The sequence below is a fragment of the Girardinichthys multiradiatus genome, chromosome 7 (genome assembly GCF_021462225.1).
Source record: "Girardinichthys multiradiatus isolate DD_20200921_A chromosome 7, DD_fGirMul_XY1, whole genome shotgun sequence".
Taxonomy (NCBI): Eukaryota; Metazoa; Chordata; class Actinopteri; order Cyprinodontiformes; family Goodeidae; genus Girardinichthys; species Girardinichthys multiradiatus.
Window position 1 is genome coordinate 7448102 of NC_061800.1, and position 8336 is coordinate 7456437.

Genomic DNA, 8336 nt, shown 5'->3' on the forward strand with positions numbered 1-8336 from the left:
TGTATGTGGACATCCAAACACATGTGAAACACAGGCAAACATTCATGTGAGATGCAACACGTGGCATTTCAAAAGAAATCTGAATTTAGAAACGATAAAGTGACCTACCGTAGCAGCAACCTTAAATTAGGCCAATTGTGCTCAGTATGACGTTTCCTGATACATTTCACATCAACTTTCACATGCTCAAGCAGATGTCCAGTTGGACTTTGACCCCAAGTTACAGACCATGCATCGCCAAAGAAATAAAAAACTGTAGCCGTTTTTTACTGGACTGCTTCACTTTAACATTTGTTAAATGAATGAACCGTACCTAAAGGTGGAATAAAATAAGACATCTCACATCACTGCCTGGCCAATTTTGACAGAAAAAGCCACAGAATCAAAGCAGTCACAATAATGAAAGTTTAGTTGGCACTCATCATACAGACAGGTTCAATCTAGGGAAATTATCAACTTACAAGAAATTGTCAAAAAATGTTTTTTTGTTTTTTTTTAAGATAACGTATGCTTAGACGGACCGTCTTTCAGTGTTGTAGTGTGGTCACCATCCAGATGAGGGCCCTATGCCACAACCGGGACATGAAACGGTCTAAATGTAGTCTGTTGAGGGAATAGTTTTTACACTGTTTAATGACAAAAAGGATGCAAAATGCACTTTATGCGTTTCTGTCTCGACAAGCTTCTTAAGTTATGACCTAAATAGCGCCCATTCAGCTGTGCTGCATGGCAGAGGGGTGTCAGCTTCTTAACCTTGAGTTAAAGGTTAACTCAAGATTAAGGTTAACTTGTGTTAAAGGTTTTAAATAAGTTACAATATATCAGCTTTAACTTGGGAATGGCCGATGTTAGTTATTTCTTAACATATGGGTTTCAGTCCCATAAGTAAAACTGGACCAATAATACAAATAGGGCTCAAACAAATGAATAGAATTAATAGTGATTAATTGGTTATTGAAATAATTGTCAACTAATTTATTAATCAAATAGTCTTTAACTGGAGACAGACTCTAAAACATGCTATTTATTGAATCAACAACCGACTAAGAGCATTAATTAGGCACAATATTGTACAAACAATATTTACATTTTGCATTGAAGATGAAAAACCGTAGTCTGTAAATATGCTCTATCGACAACTCCTCAAGTGGCCAAGCTTTAGCTTCACCTGGTTCAGATTCTGTAAAAAAGAATCTCTCCTATTAAGCACCTTTTGCTATCCGATTATTAATCGATAATAAAAAACAAAATGGTCGACAGAATAATCGATTAGCAAAATAACTGTTAGTTGCAGCCCTAAATAAAAACCCACCCAATGGGGGTTGGGGGTTCTGACTATGTGGTATGTGTTTGATCAGTTAAAAGTGATATTGATGCAGCGCAGAACTGAGGGGTGTTTAACTGAAGCAGAAAAACAATAAAAGCATACTAATAATCGGAATTTGTTAACGGGCTTAGAAATCAAATCTCGTCTCAGTCAAAACTCACTGTATTTTTTTTTTTGCGGCACAAGTGGTCTTTATTTTTCTATTTTGTTCTCTACAGTAAGCTGACAGTGAAGGGGTTGGGTGGGGTGGGGGTCACGCAGCAAAGATTGCATGAGCTGGGAGTCAAACACTCGGCGGGCTGTGTTGAGGACTGAAGCCTCCGAATATGGGTCGCACGTTTCACCTCTGCGCCACTAACGCATCGCCAGAACATTTTTTAATTTAAAAAGGTAAATGACAGCCTGCAGGTAAAGCCCACTCTTGTCACATAAAAAGTGAGTTTATGAAGTTAAAAGGGGAAAAAAAGGCAAATACAGCCAAGGAGTCTGCACATAAGCATGTGATATTTCCTAACCTTTCAGGAGAGTAACACTCCTGGATCTGTAACAGCCAAGCAGTAAACATGGCAGCTGACATACTGTTGGCTAACGGTATGCGTTTAAATAAATTAGTATTACATTGGTTTGAGTAACCCCACTGAGGCGAGTTTCCCCTTTAACCTTACGATGACCAACTACTCCATCCTACTTAGCGTTTTTCCACAAAGGAACTCTCGATCTTGAAGAGTTTCGGTTCGCATGCCTTTGAACTTTGGGGTTTTGTTAAGCACTGACGCGTTTCCACCAGCTTTGGGAACCAAACATTAGTCATTAACAGTGGGTGTTACACCAGGCGGGGGGGGGGGACCGTGGTAGCAAGATAGCATGGCTTGCTAACCTGCAAGCAATATTCCTTCTAATACAGAAAGAGAGCATCTATAAGATACACTTAATACAGAAACGGAGACAGCGACTCTGCAAGAACAATGTTATGTATAAAGTATTTATTTGCATAGGTTTAGCACCAGCAAGTGTAATGGACACTTGTAGTTGTATATAAATAACTATAACATATAAATATTGTTTATACGGTATGTTCCTCTTTGCTGTAATTGCTGCTTCTATTGTCTGCAGCCTCGACCAGCCCACGGGTGATGTTATGGTTCACACAGAAGAACCTAGAATTCTTGGATGAATCAGTTTGCTCTCTGGAACCTCTTTTCGTTGGTGGAAACACGTGTCACCGGTTTGGAATCGCGTACGGGAACTGGAACAAGCTCCAAACTGTGTTGGTGGAAAAGGGGTGACTGTGACAACGGATTTCCACAGGGAAACGTCCACTCGTTGACATCTCCATGAGATATGGTGAAGCAGCTAAATGACCAGAGTACCTCCCTTTCATTACTGCTCTGTTCATTAGTAAAGTTGGTGGCCGTTGTGGTAGAAGAGAAACTAGTCAGACCCCAAGACAACCTACCCTGCTAACTCTAGTTGATCAAAGGAAATATTAGGGGTGTAATGATACATAAAATACACAAGATAACACATAATATTGAGTTCATGAGAATGAGACAAGATTTTATTACCACTTCCAATAACTCTTCAAAGATTGGCTGAGGTGCAAAGGCATTTTTTAGTATTGTCCCTCCAGTATTTTCTTCGCAGGTGCTACTGCTAGCATAGTGTACCCAAATATTTTCTCGCAGTGCTTACATTTTGTTCGTGTCTTCTGTGTCACTCTGTCGCCATTCATCTTTTCTACTTCAAAGCCAAAACGCAGGCAAACAAATGATTTAAGAATAGTTGGAGCATTTTCTATGACAACTTCATCAAGTGAAACCATAACGAGAGCAGCCGACTAGTTCTCACAAGATAGTCACCTCAACGAGTATTTTTCGCGAGATCTTGTACGAGATCTTGTTATATTCCTAGAAGATATGATACAAATGAAGAGGAACTCAACAGAGCTGGTGCTAAATACAAAAACTAGATCCCTGTTTGCACACAGAAAAAAAAAAAAAAACTTTGTATGGACCAGTTCCTTATTTACACTGTAAAAAATCTCCATAAAAGGATATGAGAACCCCTACTAAGTGTTATCTTATCTACTGTTTAGCTACACAGGAAAGCAATGTATAATGTTTCCTTTATTTGATGCTTAATTACCTACTACTTTATGGTTTTGCCCCAATTAATTCAATGAAAATATTGTCACACTAACTGGTTATATTTAGCTTTGATCAAAGGAACCCTGGGCCTAACAAAAGGTTGCAATGTCATTGAAACTGATGGAATATTTTTCTAGCTTAAAGGGGACATATCATGCAAAATCTCGTTCTTACTTCTCTCACTTTTTTAGCCCTTAAATTCATTTTCTTGTGTACTTGGAGTCTGTAGGAGTGATTTTAGTCTCTCAGGGTCTGTAGATATCTTTATTGTCTGTTTGGGTTGTATTTTTCAATCCATTCAGTTTTTTCTATCATTAGTTACGTTTTTTTTCAACAGTTACATCACAGTATTTGCTCCGGAACCGCTAAATATGGTCATGGGCTTCTGGCTGATCAATTCACGTATTCGCTATATTTACTTCTCGCTGGGATTTGGTAATCCAAGCTCAAATATGCCTAGGCTGCAAGTGGATAAGTCTAAATTTTCGGTTGTTCATTACACCGTCCCCCAGCATCAGAAACTCTTCCAAGTTCCTGGTGAAATTTTATTTTGCATAGAAATGTGCCCACATCAGTGGGGAAATTCCTATTTTTCCACTTCAGGGATGAGTGCCTTCATCAACCTCCGCCACTATCAAGAAGGATTTGCTGAAAGACTTCATCTGATTAATGAGTCAGTTCCGTCTGACAATGGAAACAACGGACACAGCAAAGCAGTAAGCTGCAAATAATGATAAAATGACAACAACCTTTATTTTAGACATGAATTTATTGTGTTGATATGACGTCCTGGCCATTGTTCTGGTAGCAGTAGCATCGTGCCTTCTGCTTATGTTACCGCTGTGTGCTTTTAGCTCGAGGACAGAACCACACTGCGTGATTTGAACAGAAAAATTCCTTTGACAGCTTAGCATTGTTTTTGCTGTTTTTGTCTTGATTATTGCCATGTGAAATGCCTCAACCGCATTTAAAGAGACCGCACCAAAACGAGTTCACCTCAGACCAGGTGAAACAGGAGCCTGTGGAGCTACAATCACAAGGTCAGACCAAAGCATTGCAGTTCCACTTTATATAGACCACAACTGAATGATTTAAATGTGAAAAGGAAGGATTTAAAGCATGATATGTCTCCTTTAGAATTTTAGTATGATGACTTTATTATGTTGCATAAAAATATTTAGAAACTTAAGATGTCTATTACAGTAGCAATGCCTCACAAAAAAATGCCATATTTCTTTGCACCCAATTCTTGTTTTTTTTACAAACTAAACTTGTATGTTGCATAATTCATCCAGGAAAAACTCACTTTACAATAAAAGGTATTAAAAGCCTTAAAGCAGATTAGCAAGCAATGCCCATAATTAGTGTATGTAAATGTCTGTCCACAAGGGAACAGTTTTAATTACCAGCAGCGAGGGTAGGACATAATTCAAAGACTGCATACATTTGTTATTGCAGCTTGAAGTTTATAGAATGCTGCTTATAATTTAAACACACACAAAATGTAATGTCTTAGCTATTTATTCACTTCCTGCTGGCTGAAACAATAAATTAACCTAACAGATGCTTTGTACTGATTTGATACTTGAGCACATACTTTCTATCTGATGTAGTTGTCAAAAGATCATATGAGGCAATATGTTTGGATCCTCAAAACACACATTGTTCTTAAATGCATTTTACACAAACAGATAAGGTAATTTATTATACAATTTTGAATATTTTTTGTTTTTTAATCACAGAATTTAACTATGGGTTTACTTAAAAAGAGGATTCAAGCAGAATCCTTTTTTGTTTCATGCCACAATGTTCTCTGTTGTCATTTCGATTATGAAAATATAATTTTGTACAATACAAAATGTTGGCTTTCTGCATAAAGGACTATGCTTGACATCTATGTAAACTGTCAGAAATGGAAAAAACAAATCAAAGAACATTGGCTGAAGCATCTAAACAACAATGACAACATTTTACAATTTTGTGTGATTAACTTTTGGGACATGTTTTAACATGTTTTAATGTAAACTGAGGGACATAAATTATCCCACTGCCTGGCTGCAAGTTTCTAAAATTTAAACTTACAGGTGTGTTTCAATAAAGTACATCATTAAAAGGGTAATTATTGAGGTAATTCCAATGAAAAGGGGAGATTCATATTATATAAATTCATCACATACAAAGTCCATTTCAACATTTCTGTTTATCTTGATAAATGAGGATTGCAGCCACTGAAAACCCAAACTTCCTTATACTGAAAATATTTTTAATTGAGACATGATGTGTCATGGTCTATCCAGGGGTGCCCAAATCCAATCCTTAATATAGCTACTATCCAACATAACCAATCCTTTTAGAAGCATCTCTTCTCCAACACGCCTCAATAAAATGAACAGTTCATTCCCCGGTCTCTGCAGAGCTGAAGGACTTTCTGATCAGGGAATTCAACCACTTGATTCAGGTGTGTGGCAGAAGAGATGCATCAAAATAATAATCATCTTTATTGGTCATTGCACATGTACATTACAACAAAATTTGTCCTCTGCATTTAACCCATCCCTTACAGGGAGCAGTGGGCTGCCATTGTGCGGCGCCCGGGGAGCATTCTGGGGCTAAGGGTCTTGCTCAGGGACCCAGAGTGGTAATCTGTGGGATACAAACCTGGCCCCTTGTGTCCCCTCTGGAACACAAACCTCCTGTTCTAACCACTAGGCCACCACTCCCCCAAAAGGTTGCAAGACAGACAGTCGACTTTAGAGAACCACAAAAATCATTGCTAAAGAAGCTTGGTGTTCCAAGTACGATCTATCCAAGCCCAAGGAAAGTTTTGATGGAGGAAAAACAGTGGAACCAAAAGGACCACAAACCACAACAAATAGGAACAGAATCTACAGGTCCTTCTCAAAATATTAGCATATTGTGATAAAGTTCATTATTTTCCATAATGTAATGATGAAAATTTAACATTCATATATTTTAGATTCATTGCACACTAACTGAAATATTTCAGGTCTTTTATTGTCTTAATACGGATGATTTTGGCATACAGCTCATGAAAACCCAAAATTCCTATCTCACAAAATTAGCATATTTCATCCGACCAATAAAAGAAAAGTGTTTTTAATACAAAAAACGTCAACCTTCAAATAATCATGTACAGTTATGCACTCAATACTTGGTCGGGAATCCTTTTGCAGAAATGACTGCTTCAATGCGGCGTGGCATGGAGGCAATCAGCCTGTGGCACTGCTGAGGTCTTATGGAAGGCCCAGGATGCTTCGATAGCGGCCTTTAGCTCATCCAGAGTGTTGGGTCTTGAGTCTCTCAACGTTCTCTTCACAATATCCCACAGATTCTCTATGGGGTTCAGGTCAGGAGAGTTGGCAGGCCAATTTAGCACAGTGATACCATGGTCAGTAAACCATTTACCAGTGGTTTTGGCACTGTGAGCAGGTGCCAGGTCGTGCTGAAAAATGAAATCTTCATCTCCATAAAGCTTTTCAGCAGATGGAAGCATGAAGTGCTCCAAAATATCCTGATAGCTAGCTGCATTGACCCTGCCCTTGATAAAACACAGTGGACCAACACCAGCAGCTGACACGGCACCCCAGACCATCACTGACTGTGGGTACTTGACACTGGACTTCTGGCATTTTGGCATTTCCTTCTCCCCAGTCTTCCTCCAGACTCTGGCACCTTGATTTCCGAATGACACGCAGAATTTGCTTTCATCCGAAAAAAGTACTTTGGACCACTGAGCAACAGTCCAGTGCTGCTTCTCTGTAGCCCAGGTCAGGCGCTTCTGCCGCTGTTTCTGGTTCAAAAGTGGCTTGACCTGGGGAATGTGGCACCTGTAGCCCATTTCCTGCACACGCCTGTACACGGTGGCTCTGGATGTTTCTACTCCAGACTCAGTCCACTGCTTCCGCAGGTCCCCCAAGGTCTGGAATCGGCCCTTCTCCACAATCTTCCTCAGGGTCCGGTAACCTCTTCTCGTTGTGCAGCGTTTTCTGCCACACTTTTTCCTTCCCACAGACTTCCCACTGAGGTGCCTTAATACAGCACTCTGGGAACAGCCTATTCGTTCGGAAATTTCTTTCTGTGTCTTACCCTCTTGCTTGAGGGTGTCAATAGTGGCCTTCTGGACAGCAGTCAGGTCGGCAGTCTTACCCATGATTGGGGTTTTGAGTGATGAACCAGGCTGGGAGTTTTAAAGGCCTCAGGAATCTTTTGCAGGTGTTTAGAGTTAACTTGTTGATTCAGATGATTAGGTTCATAGCTCGTTTAGAGACCCTTTTAATGATATGCTAATTTTGTGAGACAGGAATTTTGGGTTTTCATGAGCTGTATGCCAAAATCATCCGTATTAAGACAATAAAAGACCTGAAATATTTCAGTTAGTGTGAAATAAATCTAAAATATATGAATGTTAAATTTTCATCATGACATTATGGAAAATAATTAACTTTATCACAATATGCTAATATTTTGAGAAGGACCTGTATGTTGCTGGAGGTCAACGGTGAAGTTTGTACAGTTAGTGATGATCTGAGGAGCCATATCAATCGCTTTCTGCCTTCTTAAGTCTAAAGTAAACACAGTAATCTAACCAGGGGCATTTTAAGGTACTTTATGATTCAGTTTGCTAATAAACCTAATGGTTTCATCTTCCAGCAGACTTAGGCACCTGTTCACACAGCCAAAGGCACCAATACCTGCATTAGTAAACACGTTAACAGTTTGCTGGATTGGCCAGGAACTTCATAGATTGTCTTTGGAACCCCCCAAAGACAATATATGAAGTATTATCAAGAGGATTATAAGGCTCTGGGTTATTATTAAGTTGTTGAGCAATGGGAGCTGGC

The 8336-nt window shown here is 39.2% G+C and overlaps 1 protein-coding gene across 2 annotated transcripts in view; it reads right to left on the reverse strand.

The window, feature by feature from the left end:
• kdm6a (lysine (K)-specific demethylase 6A) overlaps nt 1-8336 on the reverse strand; it is a 77297-nt gene that overhangs the window by 66042 nt on the left and 2919 nt on the right. The window lies entirely within an intron of this gene.